The 15,181-nt window shown below is 39.6% G+C and overlaps 1 protein-coding gene across 2 annotated transcripts in view; it reads right to left on the bottom strand.

Moving 5' to 3' along the window:
* The window catches only part of Plcl2 (phospholipase C like 2), a 173,165-nt gene that overhangs the window by 112,122 nt on the left and 45,862 nt on the right, over positions 1-15,181 (bottom strand). Inside the window, exon 1 of one of the 2 annotated variants that reach the window (XM_076915390.1) lies at positions 12,267-12,406. The exons of the other annotated variant lie outside the window; for it this stretch is intronic. The gene's annotated coding sequence lies outside the window, so the exon portion shown is untranslated. Of the gene's footprint in view, positions 1-12,266; positions 12,407-15,181 lie in introns of those variants that run through there. 2 annotated transcript variants of the gene reach the window in all.

Below are 15,181 nucleotides of genomic sequence, written 5' to 3'. Positions count from 1 at the left end.
TTACTATTTTTAATGTAACAAATATAATTAGTGATGTTGAGTTCTAGGAGCCTATTCCTGTTCTGAAAACAAATACCTGCTTTGTAAGTAACCACATAAAAGTCAGGCAGAGGCTTTGCATGGTGGCCCACACCCTTCAAGCAAGCAGAAACAGAGACATCACTGTGAGTTCAAGGCCAGAGAAGCCAGGGCTAAATACATCATGATATACTGTCTCAAAAAAAAAACAAAAAAAAGTAAAAAAGTAAAAAATTTGTTTCCATTTGTTTGGGTAAGGGTGTCTTGGCTATATGTACATCTGTACACCAATTGCTGTACCTGCAGAAGACAGAAAAGGGCGCTGGATCTCCTGCAACTGGAATTACAGATGTTTGTGAGCCATGTGAATCCTGGGGATGGAAGCTAGGTTCTCTAGAAGAGCAACTAGTGCTCTTAACTGCTGCACCATCTCTCCGGCCATCGGTCAAACAAATTCTGATCCAGCCAATCTACACCCTTAAAGTTTTTCTTCTATCAATTTCCAACAAAGGACTGTACTAGAACGAGAACCCCTGGCAATATCCAGGGGAGTATTTTACTGTCATGGATAGGATGCATGTGGGCTTGAAGCACTTGGCTGGTAGAAACCAGGGATATCAAAACATCCTGTAATACAAAGAAGAGTTATTCAGCTCAAAATGCCAGTGCTGCTGAGGTTGAAAATACCTCACCACAGAGATAAAAGCTAAGATTAGGTCCCCTAAACAGATGAAAAATTCTGTGCATTCAAAGAAAAAAAAATATCCAAATCCCCTATTTCCCTAAAGTGTGCATGCTCCTCCCATAAATCTTCCCAGGGAAATAAATTTTTGTTCTTTCAGTAGTTAAATTATAAGTTCCAAATTTTCTTCTAAAAAGACAAAGATTTAACACATTATACATGCCAGTTTGCTTGTTTTCTTTTCACTTTCTTGTGTGTGTGTGTGTGTGTTCCTAAGCAAGCTGGCAAAAACACAGAGCATAGGAACCTCAGTTTATCAAACACGTAGCACCCTGGTGGCTGATAACCACATACAGCCACAGAGACCCACCTTAGTCTTGTAGCCAGCACTGCTGGGAAGCCAAGCTATCCAGAACCAAAGACACATGTGGGCAACACAGACCCTGTTAGCAAACCTCAAATAAACAGTACTGTCGTCACGCTCCAACCTCTCAATTTCTCATCTAGGGGAAAAGGCAGCACTGTCCCTCAGGAAAAACTAATTAAGCTCTATAATTAAAAAACAAAAACAAACAAAAAAAACCCCTCCATTAGGCAATGGAATACTTTCTCAAATGATTATCTTGCTGTCAGATGATAAATGTCAGGGAGAGTGGCACTTAATTTGCCAAGATTCCTTTAGTCACTTTGAGGCTTTTCTGCAGTGCTATGGGTCAAGACTCCACATTCTGTGGTCTTATTCTGACTGCCTTTACCTACTCAAGAGAAGGGTTGTCTTGGATAGTCTGCATAGAAAAGAACCTCTGAACAGGAAAAGACCAGAGCCTCTACTGGCCAGAAAAGTCATTTCTACATTAATCTGTATGAAAGAAAAAAAGGATAATTTCTATCTTCAAGAAAAATTCAGCTTACAAACACATAAACCAGTGGCAATATTTTATTACCTGGACTTTCTCATCTACTGCCAATTTCAAATATTCTATTCTTTTGACCAAATATAGCAATGTATCTCAGAAATTCCAGCATTTCTATATATAATCAGAGACTGTGACAAAGCCTACCTCCCTCAAAACAAGAGCAACAACCAAACTGTACAGAAGATTGTTGTTTGGGTTAGAGAGGGCTCAGCAATTAAGCACTTCACCACTGTTACAAAGGATCCCGTTTGATTCCTAGAACCCACTGGCAGACCACAGCCATCTGTAACTCCAGTTCCAGGGTTCTGTCACTCTCCTGGCCTTTGTAGATACTGCAAACATAATACATATGCACACTTGCAGGGAAAACATTCTCAAACATAAAATAAAATAAAAACACATTTTAAAGTATTTTTTGAAAACTCTGTTAGACCAAGTTATCCTGATTTTTTTTTTTTTGGGGGGGGGGGGTTCTTACGTTTTTTTAGACTATTGGAAACTTAAAAGGATGCGTTCCTACAACAAACAGTGCTTTTATCATAAAACTAAACTAATGAATTAGATATTTGAAGCCACTGAAATAAAAATGAATGGAATATTTACACAAATATTGATACTTATACTGGATGGTGTTAACTAAGGGCTTTCATTGCACTAAAAGTAAGCAAAGAGCACAAGCAAAGCATCTGACTGAGCTGAGACATTGTTTCTTATCAACATAACAATATAAACAGAGCAAGCTCAAGCTCACTAGAGAACAACTGCCAAAACAGAAAGGTGAGAGCTCCTCCACTAAACACAGCCAGAACCACCAGAATAGGAAAAAAAAAAAAAAAAAAAAAAAAAAAAGAAAGAATAAACGACTCAAATAAGAAAAATAAGAAAAACATTGTGAGTACAGGCTCTGGGTTCAATCTCCAACACAGGGGAAGGGACTGGAGGAAGGAAAAGTTTTGCAGGATTACTGAAAAATGTTCAACCACAGAAATACTAAAATTTACAAATAAAAAAGTACGTATTTTCTATCAATTAGTGTAATTGAGAGCAGTACTGCTTGGTGGATTGAATTACATGCAACCTGGCAAATTAGATTTTCTGGAAGCAATCACACCACATTATTAAAAGATTTCAAAATTTATTTCCTTTTACTCGACAGCTCTACTTCCAGGGTTTACTCAAAAGAAATAGTAAGATTCACAAGGGTGCATGAATAATTATGAGCACACTACTTATAATATTGTTGTTAAAGATAAACAACCAGAAGGATCATTATTTATACACAATTCCCCAATCTCAAACTCGGGACGATATCACTGTCAATAGGGTTCCTTCCATGTGCACTCAGCTCTCTCTCTCTCTCTCTCTCTCTCTCTCTCTCTCTCTCTCTCTCTCTCTCACACACACACACACACACACACACACACACACACCTTAACAGTTCAGGCCATTATTATCTCCAAGCTGATTATATTTTATATTAATTATATTGTGCTATTATAGCATCTGACCCCTTTCTAGTTTATGCTCTAAATCCAAGTTCCTTCTGCTTGTTGAGAGCTATGTAATCCTGGCCCTAATTAACTAGCCAGCCTCCTCTCTCTAACAAAGACACAATCTTGAAGTTACTCCTATGGGCTAGGCTAATCTCTAAGCATGCACTCTCCTCCTAGAATATGGTGTTTCATACTGTTCTCCCCTCCCTAACCTCTTCTCTACAGACACATTCTTCAGGGCTTACTTTAACATAATACTTCTTCAGGGGCCATCTTTCCTCCTCCTGTGTGAAATGTAACCCTTAGGTACTCACCAACTGCAGCCTGCATTTACACAAAATTATAGCACTGACCACCTTATATTGCAATTAGAGTATAAGTGTCATCAATTTACAGGTATATCAGGTCACCTATCTTACTTAGGGTTTCTACGGTTGTGATAAAACAGCTTAAGGAGGAAAGGGTTTACTTCACTTACAGCTTGTAATCCATCATCCAGGGAAGTTAAGGCAGGAACTCAAGCAGGGCAGAAACTTGAGGCAAGAACTAATACAGAGGCTGTGAAAAATGCTGCTTCCTGGCTTGCTCTACATGGCTTGTTCAGCCTGCCTTCTAACACATCTCAGAACCACCTACTCAGAGGTGGGACCAGTCACAATGAGATGGGCTCTCCCACATTAATCACTAATTAAGACAATGCCCACATGCCTGCCTACAGGCTAATCCCTATGGAGGTATTTCCAATCATGGTTCCCTCTTCTTAGATAATTCTAGCCTGTGTCTAGCCACTACATGCCCAAAGGCTAGCTCTTCCACTTGGTTCCTACTGCAATTTCTCTGATCTACAGTGATACAGGAGAAACTTTAAATAATAATATTGATGCTATAAAAAATTAACTCAAAACTTGCTAAGGAAATACTAAGTTATGCAAAGTAGAATTTCCCTAATGGTGCACTGCCTCCAGTATGACTAGGAAATAGGTAGTATACTAACCAGGCCTGTTACAAGTTGTAGAAAGAAAATTTTGTGCTATAATTGAAGCTTAGAGATGCTGTTAGGGTTTCAGAGAGAAAAAATCTGTTAATGTTTGTGCAGCAATATTGACTTCCAGTTAGAGTTCATTCCTCTACAAAAGGAGACAACCCTGACTTATAACCAGCCATGAGGATGAGCCCGTATCAAAGAACGTGCCTATAACAAGCAGCTCCAGGAGGTGGTACAAGGTGGCAGTCATCAAGTCCAGGGCTGCCATTAAGCCCTTTGTGCTCTTATTAGAAAAAGCATAATTATGTTGGGTGGGCAAGATGACCGGCCCTGGGTAACAACTGTTTAAAAAGAACACAGGTGTACTTCAGAAATAATTCTGGCAATATCTTTGCTGTGTAAATCTCCCAAATGGCCAGACTTGTAGTCTCCTGTGTCTGTTTATTGTTCAAAGTGTAACCTGGGGCTGGGACCTGAAGGATATATCAGGATGAGAGCATAAGTGAGTGCATGAGCCTATATAAGCTGGTAACACCTTTTGGTAGAGGCTGGTTCCCTTTGTGCATGAGTGAGAACCAGTTACATGCTATTATTATAGAGCCTTCCTTTCTCACTCTCTAAGTGTATGATGATTTCTCACGGGGAAGGCATTCCTATAATGCTATAACAAAGGCACTAACATTCTTTCATACATGGTCAGCTAATGTTCCTGTAAGTCAGCACCTGCAGTTTCAAGGTTCTCTGGTGTTTGTTGGTTATCCTTAAGACCTACCAATGTGATTTCTGCTAGACTTGGAAACAGATCTTACATGGTTCTCTTTATTCTCCTAATGAGAAGAAATTATTCATCTTTCAGCCGAACCACCAAACAGAACTACTTTCACAAACTATGTGAGAGAACTTCTAAAACAGCTTCTTTAATCCAGAACGTTTCATGATAATCAAAGATGAATAGCAAACTAAAATTTCCTCATGAGGAAACTGCTTCAAGATCTCATGCACACATCAGAGAATGGTGCAACCCTAAGGAGAATGTCTTCTCAGGCTAGCTTGAGAAAAAGTATCAGGTTTTTTAGGCAAAATGCTGAGCAATATTGTAATATGTCGCCTTGTACATGCAGCAACTATTGCTCTACTGCTGGAAGAACACATCTGGGGGCAGACGCTGGGTGACTTCTCGCTTCATCTTTGTAGTTAATTCAGTCTAGCTTGTATACTACATAATTCAAAGTAGCTTGCTTTGGTTTTATTTAATTAAGTAGATGTGTCTAACAAAACTCTTCTTAGGAGAAGCTCAAATGATAATTTCCCTCCTCCCTCCAACATACAAACCACAGAAGCACTGCAGCCTCCAGCACTCTGGAATAAGCTGCCAAGAGACAGAAGCAGCAGTATCCTCCTGCCTGGTGCTGCCAGAGACAGAAACTGTCTCTGGGGTGGGAATGGGGGGTACCTTCTCTCTTGGCTCTGCTTGCTTCTCTTTCTCAGTCTGTCATCACTGTGACCTGAGCAACAGCCACTGTAAAATGGTCCCACTTCCTAACAATACTTAAGTACAACCATTGTATTGATACAATATGAAAATTAAAACAGTTTCTTCTCTCAGAAAGTGATGCTGAAATCAGCCTTAAAGAAAAATCAGAACTATGAAATTGCCAAGCTGACAAGTAAGAGCTATCAACTTAGCTACTGGGGTTCATAGTACTATAAGAAAAAAAGTAAGTAAATGAATGGAGGACTGAAGGAGACAACGTCCACAGAGAAGCAGCTTCCCTAGAATATCTATCTGGGCAACACAGCAATTGGGTGGACTGGAAATACGAAGAGAAGGAGATGACCATTATGAAATCTTACACAGTCATAAAGAATGCCACTAACTGACACAGATTGCTGGGGTGGGGGACATGAAGAAGGTGGGAGTGTGCTCTGGGAGAGCTCCTGAAAGGCCTAGAGGATGGTAGGGCTCTCAGACCTGAGACACAGCCTCTTGAGGGAACTGACAGCAGCAGTGTCATATGTTTTCTTCTCTCAGTTCAGTTCTTAGAAAGGAACAGAGGCTGAAGGAGGCAGCCTCAAAGGCAAACAGTGGATTGTGGCAAAGCCCCAGGAGTTTAAGAAAACAGCACAGTGTGGCTCTCTTACTTATAGCAATTCTGACCAAAGCAGGGATAGGATCAGTAAAGACTCTATTCGTACATTTGTTGAACTTTAGATCTGTAGATAGAATAAATAACAATTAGGAGATGGGAACACATAGCTGTTCCCAATAGTAGCTTTGCTAGTAGGAGCAGAGCAAGGCCCATTATATCTCTCAGTTGTGAAGAACTCCTGAAAACTTGGGTGTTATTCCATCTACTCAAAGACTCTTGCCTGGTCTTCTAAGCAAGGGGGAAAAACAGGAACCCAAGGGTTCCTTCCTCAAATTCAATGGGGAAATAATCAAAGGCATACTTACTCACAGTAATACTCTTTTAGACTGTAAGGAAGGAGAATAAAGAGGAATGCCTCCTGAGAACAATGTTCTGGACTCTTAGAGCTCTGGAAGACAAACCAGGCAGACTTTGACAAGAAAGGGGGGTGCTAAATTCACAATCATACAACTCTTCTGTGGTAGTCAAGTCCTACAATATTTCTCCATCTGAAAGGAGAGGCTTCTGTTCTCTAAAAGTCCTTCAGGGCCTGTGAAGGAAGCCTGTCACCTTCCGACAATCTAAGGAGAATGACTGCAAAGAAAGCTGAAAGACCCCAGGTGACTTGTCAGGCCAAACAGTGTAAAAATGCACTTACCAGTTACCCACTGGCTTCTCTGCATCCATGCAAGGAGTGTTTTACACCAAGATGCCTATGCCAGGAAGTACAAGATATTCTCCTCTTACCAAGTTCCAGAGGGGCTCAGCTGGCCAGCAGAGGAGAAAATAATGGCAGACATATTTATAAACAGAGAAATTAGGAAAAGAGCTAACAGCCATATAGATTTAGGTGGTGTTCGACTATTGCTTTTTTTTTTTTTTTTTTTTTTTTTTTAACTTATTGAGGCAGGGTCTCATGTAGCAGGGATTGGCCTTCATGTAGCTGAGGCAGACCTGTAAGCTTCTGATTCCCCTGCCTCTACCTCCCAAGTGCAGGGATTTACAGGTATATACCACCATACTTGGTTTTTAATATGGTAATGAGGATGGAGCCCAGGGTTATATGCATATTTGGCTGAGCTACAAAGCCCTTTAAAAACTTTTAATTAAAGTTAAGAATGAATGCAAAGTGAGTCTGTATTCCAAAGAGACTCCAAGGTTGTTAGATAACTTTGTGAAGGCACACTGATTCTTGAGGGTCCTCACAGAAGATGATGCGGATGTCCTCTCTCTTCCTGTCCTTCAGAGGTTGAGATGATGTTATCTTTATGGAAAGGAATGTGTTCTACTCAACCTTGATTTTCAAGAATCAACAAATCTCAATGCCAGTAGTCTCTACACTCTCTGAGAAAACCCAAGGACAGCCCAGGTCCCTAACTGCAAAGTCCACATACCCGCTTTTCTAAATTCATTTTCTGAGCCATCCTCTTTGCTCAGCTCCACCTCTTCCAGCTCCCCTTAGCCACAAGCACTCTGCCATTCCCAAGCCTCTCCTGTCTTTTTCCTTCAAACCTGCATTCAAACTCCATCTACAGCAACAAACCTACAGGTCAAGTTTGTTAACAACTAACCGAGACAGTTTTTTTTTCCCCCAAGCACCAGGAAATGTTTAGTATTAAAAAACAAACAAACAAGAAACAGCTTTCACATCTGCTGTGTGGCATCATTAACAGAAAAGACAGTGTATAATTTAAACTGTCCTAATTCTTCCCCATTTTAGCATTCTCAGAATCCTTGATAGTGGCAGAAAGTGCAGAGGCACCTGAATGGCTCACTGTTCCCTTTGTACTCCTTGCCTTCAAGCTTTTTTGTCTCTGCTCAATCCGAGCAAATCTCTTCATCCTTGCTGTAGGATCTTTCAGCACTGATGACAACAATGAGCGGCCCCTTCTCTTGGGAAAGGTGCTTTGACCTTCCCTCAAGATTCTTTCGCTTCTGTTCTCCACAGTTCTGCTCTCAATCCAGTGACAGCAGGGGCTGAACAGTCTCAAGATTTAAAAAGCCCCCAAACAAAGGCTAAAGAATTATCCTGTGGAAATAAGGAGGTCCCATGGAACTGTCAGGTATTAGGCTCGAGAGAGTTTTTAACTCAGATCCTCTACTCTTTCTCGTCAAACTATTCTACTGAAATATGATTTTTGCCAAAGCCACCCACAATCTCTATGACATTCTAAATGCAAAGAGTATTTCTGAGTCCTTATGCTATTTGTCAGTCAGAACGTCACTCAGTATTTACTGAGTACCTGCATGCCAACATAGTATTCTGTATTTCATAGACGTCAGCTAAGTTTCTCAAGCTAATGCTGTGTGAAATTGCACACAAGCTGTAGAATGGCAGTGGTTTCAAATATGGCTCAGTTCTGAAGCCCAGCTCTCAGCTACAGACTGCTTCTTCACTTGCTTGCCTCCCTCCTCTGTGCCTGTCCTCATTGGGACACTGATATTGGCAGGAATCTATCCTGGCTCTTTGTCCCTGGGATGCTCACATTTGTTGGTGCAAAGGAAGCTCCAACTCTCCAAACCTCAAAAGCAGTCCAAATACCCAGAAAGTGATTCAACCTGGAATACAGGGTTTCTGAAAGTTAGACAACAGCCACCATTCTTCAGGACTTGTGAAACTAATCTCTTCTACTCAAAGGTTGTAAACAGTACACCAGGCCAACTGTGATGATCACCCCCAATCCCACACCAGAAGCTCTAGAGCTTCTGAAGCTAGAAATCCTGCAAAGATGCTCCAGATGAGATAATAGGGCAGCTTATTTAGAACACAGTACAAAGATGGGCTACTCTTCAACTAACAGAAAGTACTGGATTTTTAAGCAACTTTTTTGGCTATTTCCATTTTTGTCTTCATTTGTTTGTACACGTGTTTATGTTTAATTTTTGCATTTTGTTGCCAATATTTCATCTGCAATGTATTTGGAACATTAGCTGATGAAAAATAGTACTAGAAAAAACTAACTTTATTTGATCATCACTATAAAAAGATGAGCAGAATTAAAGGGAAGTGTGACAGTTGACACCAAATTGTGCAATAAAATGTTTTCCGACCATTCTGGACCGGTTTGCTCAGTTCTTGAGATCCAGCCTAGGTGCTAACAGGGATGATGACTTTGTTCAACAGTCTATTTTAGCCTTTTAAAGGTCTTTGTTTAAACTTAATTTGCATTAGGAAAAGAAAAATTAAAAATTCTTTAATTTTAATACACATAAAAGATAAAAGTTATGAAAGAACATTTTCAAGAGCTGGAACAATGTTTCAGCAGTCAAGAGCATTGTCTGCTCTTCCAGAAGACTCAGATTCAACCGCCAGCACATACATGGCAGCTTACAACCATCTGCAACTCTAGCTCCGGAGGATTCTACACCCTCTTCTGGACTTTGCAGGAACATACACAGTACACAGACTTAAATGAATCTAAAACACACACGTAGAATAAAAGCTGTGGGTTTTGTTAAAATTTTAATTGCTTTTTTTTTCAGGCATGCCCATCTTTCCTTTACCATAAAAAGTTTTTATTATAAATGGTTTTATTTCTTAAAAGTAAAAATTTGATTTCTAGTTAAAATATATTTCCTCTTATTCTCTAAAACAATTTCTTGTTATCAATACCCTATAATGATTGACAACTACAATAATATCCAGAGTACTTTAGAAGTGCTAGGATAGGATCCAATGCTAACACCTTCAGAAACACCTAGAGGGAGGTAAAATAACCCTATTTCTCAGAGAAAGGAACTCAGGAGTTTTCAGGAAAGGTGGCTGTTCCCAAGGGATACTACTAGAAAGGAACAGAGCAGCCCTTGATATCTCTTTGTTCTGGAGAATTTGATTGTGAATAGTGAGCCAGTTTTGTTAAATCCAGAGCAATTTAAGGCTGAATAAACAGAAGGACCAGAGCTATGGTGAAGAATCAGCAAATGACTTACTTCTGAGGAGGAAGCACGTGGTAAAGGAGTCCTGGAGAGTTTCCAAAAGAAAGTAATTTCAACTGTTCTCATGCAAACATTTCCCCTGCATATTGTGTTATTAGTGTGCATGTATAAAGGGTTAGTGAACTTCTTGGCTTCACTGATTTGAAACAGTCGCCATGATAGCAAAGTCTGCTGCTTTAGAGAACAACTTGGCAGGTTTACCATATAACCTGTCAATATCATTTCTAGAAATTCAAGTAGAACCATGTAAGTGTTGCTGCCACCCTCATCAAGGAAGCTTCTCTTCACAGCAAATGAAGAGCATCCCAGAAAAGCACACCTGGACACAATGCAGATCAACAGGTTGTGGGGCTCCCAGTACCAACAGACACATCTATTATCACAGTTCCTGCATCTATGGCTTGAGGAGTACCTCAGAAGAGGGATACGGAAGACTGTAAAAGCCAAAATACCAAGAGGTCTGCTGTGAAACAGTCTTCCTGGAAATGGCTGCACAAACAAGACAGAAACAACGACAGAATCAACAGACACACTACAGTGGCAGAGGAAGAATCTCATGGGGTCCTTCTTCTAGACAAAGAAGTACAGGTAACTAATAGCTGGTGGAAGGAGGAGAATTAGCCTCTCCCAGGGATGAGCCCCTGATTGCTCATCCAATGCTGGGGAGTCAGCCCTGAAACTACATGCACATAAACCAATAAAATGGACTCAGCAGGTGGCATTTATATATTTATACATACATACATACATGTAAAAACAATAATCAAAGAAAATGAGGCTATCAGATTGAGATGGTGGATGGGAGCAAGCAGAGGGAGGGTACCACCCAGGAGCTGAAGGGAGGAAAAGGTAGGTAAAAGTGACAAATGTCTATCTCAACTAAACATGTATTTAAAAATAAATCAATAGCTGGGTGGTGGCGGCGCACACCTTTAATCCCAGCACTTGGGAGGAAGAGGCAGGCGGATTTCTGAGTTCGAGGCCAGCCTGGTCTACAAAGTGAGTTCTAGGACAGCCAGGACTACACAGAGAAACCCTGTCTGGAAAAACACAAAAAAAAAAAACACAAAAAAAAACACAAACAAAACAAAAAAACAAACAACAAAAAAAAAAACAACAACAACAAAAAACAATATATATTTTAAAATATTAGAGCTCCCATACAACCTGTCAGTACCATTTCTAGGAATTATGGTAAAATGAAAATATATGTCCATACAAAAATTTGTGAACTAATGTTGTTAGTAACCTTGCTTATGACAGTCAAAAGGTAGAGATAATCTGAAAGTCCTCTGGCTAATAACTGAATAAATGATAGTATACCCATACAATGGCTACAGTTGAATTCAACTATACAAAGTAAACAAACTGACACAGGATAAATTATTAAAACACTGTGCAAAAAGGAAAAAAGTTAGTCTCATTTATATTACATGTGTAGAAAACACAAACTGTGAGAGACAGAGTGTGTTAGTGGTTGCCAGGGACTGGGAATATGGTCAAGTTGTTAGTTTTACAGGACATGATATTCTGGAATTCAACAGTGGCAATGGCTATACAATTGTGACTACGATAAAAAGCATAATGAATCGTGTGCTTTTAAAGGGTCCGTTTTATAGCTTGTAAATTGTATCTCAGTTTTAAAAACACACTGAATGGGAGTGATAAAGAAATTGAACAGTTAAGCTCCTATTTACAACTGAAGCTGGTTAGGAATCTGTACTAAAATGATTAGAGAGTCTAACATGGACATCTGTTAACACTGACTTAGGTTTCATGTTTCATAATTTAAAACTCATATTCTATAAATGTAAATCCCAAGTAAATAAAATATGGTTGAATAAAATCTGGAATTCTTCCTTAGAGGGGTATTCTACTACCCAATAAAAAACCTTGCTTTAATGATTCTAGTTACTTCCCAGAACTACTTGTACTAATCAGTGCTGGCAAACTGCCCTCTCGGCTGCCACTGCACACAGCTGGGGAAACCTAACTTCCAAGCCCCCTGTCTGACAGACAAGTAACTTGACAGCAGGTTCTAAGAAAAGATATCATGCTGTAGCTGACTATGGGCCCAGTACAGATCTCAGATAACCTTCAACTTACCTCTAATGGCCTTCAGGCACTTCACAAACAGGAAGTAAAGGGCAAAGCTGAGCTGTAAACTGCTACCTAGTGTCAACACAGAGTCCAACTGCAAAGACCGAGAGCTGTGTGTTTGAAGGAATTGCAGTCCAATCCTAGCTGACCTACTTTTAGTCAGGAAACAGATTCCACAGCCGCAGCAGACAACAGTACAAGAAACAGCACAACCAACACCACCAAACAAAAGCAGTTACATACTTGAGATGTGGAAGAAATCTGATGTAGAGTTTCTGTATCAGAATACTAAAATTTAAAGCTTTTAATTACATGCCATATGCAGTAAAAGAAGCAACTGTTAAACAAAACTATGGTTGGGAAAGCCCACATTTAGGGCTTGGTAAACAGATCCTTTAACTTTTAAATACGAGCAAAGAGCTAATGAATGATGTTTATAGGACAAAGGGGAAAACTGAGCATAGGCGTTCCCACATAAGGGGACTCCAGCCAGTCAGTCCTGGGCTGACAAGCATGGTTCTGCCAGACCTTTCCCCTCTCCCCCATTTCTCTGCCTTGCTAAAAATTGTTAAGATTACATTTCGAAAGCTAGCCTCCAAGGTCTATTCCCTTATTTGGCCACTTCCTCCTCCTGAGGTTACCAAGGTCCAGCTATTAAAGCACTGAAGTCCAGCAATCAAAAGCCCCTTTCTGCACCAAAGCTCGTTCTAACACAGACTCCCCTTTTCTCTTCTTAAAAACTACACCTGCAAGGCCCTTTGCTGCTGTTTTTCTGCTTGAGTCAGAAAGCAGCCAATTTAACTTTTCTTCAGGGCTTAATAAAGGATCTCTCTGTGAAAACAGGTGTCTGGGTGTGGTTTGTGCCTAATCTGGGGGTCTGAAAAGGACCACCTGCTGTGTGGGAGATTGGGGTCTCCTTCAACGTGTACAATCCCAGCAATACGGAGGCTGAAACAAGAGGATAACTACAAATGTAGGCCACCAGGAGCTATACAGTGAGTTCCAAGCCAGAGTAATGTGTTGTCACATCACTAAAGACTATAAATAAAAAAGATTTAAAAGAAACAAATAAAAATTCTGGCATTTTAAATATCGACAGGGAAGTGAAGGTCTCACTGGGATTCAGTAGCAGATCTGGGCCATCAAAAGACTCAGCAAACTTAGAGACAAAGTCAGCTGAGGTTATCAGTCTGTGGAACAGAGAATGGGGAATGAAGAAAACTGAACAGTTTAAGACTACAGGACACCAACAATCATAGCAACACAGAGTCCAACAGGACTCTTGTAAAGAATTCTTGTAAATGAAAGTACACTGATATTGAGAGTGGGGTAGTGAGGCCAAGCACTGTGTTAAAGACCTGCTGTAAGGAAACGGAGATGGGTGGTAAATCCAGACCATCATCTGTGCCCGTCTGGTCTTCAGGCTTCTGTTCTCCTCCTGCTCTCTCCTATTCCTTTCTCAGCTGGCTGACTCTTGTCTTGTCCACTCCTCATTGCCAGGTCATCTGTCCTAGTCCCATCTCAAGTCACTATGGTGAAGGAATCAATTGCTATGCCTAGTCTTGCCAGCAGGAGACAAAGGGCCAAGAACCCCACCTTAGATACTGCTGAGTTTGAGCTCCCTTGGTTGGTGGGATGAAGGAGGTGATCTTATTACTTAAGATATTTAATTTCACTTAATGATCTTTTAATTCATTCTTAGAAAAAGGTTTCAACACTTAAATATTATAGAATGTTTGTAGTTTTTGCCAGTATCTATTCACTTTTACATGGTTATAAGAAAGTCAGGGTTTAATATACAAAATGTTGCATCCACAAGTTATTTTCTTTGTCCAAAGCACTAGCTGATGCCTTCACGGAGGATAAGAGGTAAGAGTCCCATTCTATTGAGCCTTGTCCTTGGTTACGTCCTTTGGAAGTCACATATTTAGCTGTCCCAAAAAGAAAGAGGTTTTTCATTTTGAAAATGAATATTTTCATAGTAATTATGGTGAGTTAGGAAATGATTTTGCACCCATTTACACATTGAACATTTCATCTTCTGAGTGCCAATTGTAATTCTTATCGTGTTAACAAAAGTACATCCTTAATGGGCATTTGCAAAGGTTTCTGATGCCACTATTAGAGCATGTGCTACTATAAAGCAAGAGGCTTCGCCAACAGCCACAAAGAATAGAATATTATATCTTAGATGTGATAAACAAATTCTTATCTTTCATGAGAAGTAAAGATACAAGTTATTTATCAAAAGAATTACTGTCTAATGAGGAAAGCATACAGGGATTTCAAACATTGAAATCACCTTTATAAAAATTCGGAACTGTTTTAAAGCTGAGAAGGGACACTAAATGGTTAAAATAGGTTTTGCTTAGCATTTGTACACAGTCTGAATCAAGGTGCCAAATTTTGAGTACCAGATTTTTCTTGAATCAGTTTAAGTATAACAAAAACTGCAGAGTCAATTTTTTCTATTTTTTTTCTAGCAATAAAAATTCTGCTTTGTAAGAATTAATTTCTACAACTATTAAGAGGTCTAATGTTCCTCCTACCCTGGCAGAAACTGAGGTCAGCTTTTGTTGTAGCACATTATATATATATATATGTGTGTGTGTGTGTGTGTGTGTGTGTATACAGATAGATATATATATGAATATATATATGATATATATATATATATATGAATTTACTAAAATCAAGTCATCTTAATTCTTCCCCCCTGCCTCTAGTGTCTCAGATAAGATTCTTCTAAACAACTATCTTAACATTTCCTGTGCCCTTATTTAGAGAATAGTTCTATTTGGATTCTTCATAATCAAATTATTTATTGATGACTATATAATTAACAAAAATGGGGCAGTGCTAAAATGACTTATATTTAGATTTAGAAAAAACTTATGTTCATGCCAACCAATAATCAGCCC

This window comes from Arvicanthis niloticus, chromosome 17, assembly GCF_011762505.2.
Source record: "Arvicanthis niloticus isolate mArvNil1 chromosome 17, mArvNil1.pat.X, whole genome shotgun sequence".
Classification (NCBI taxonomy): Eukaryota; Metazoa; Chordata; class Mammalia; order Rodentia; family Muridae; genus Arvicanthis; species Arvicanthis niloticus.
This window is presented reverse-complemented; position numbering and strand designations above follow the sequence as displayed.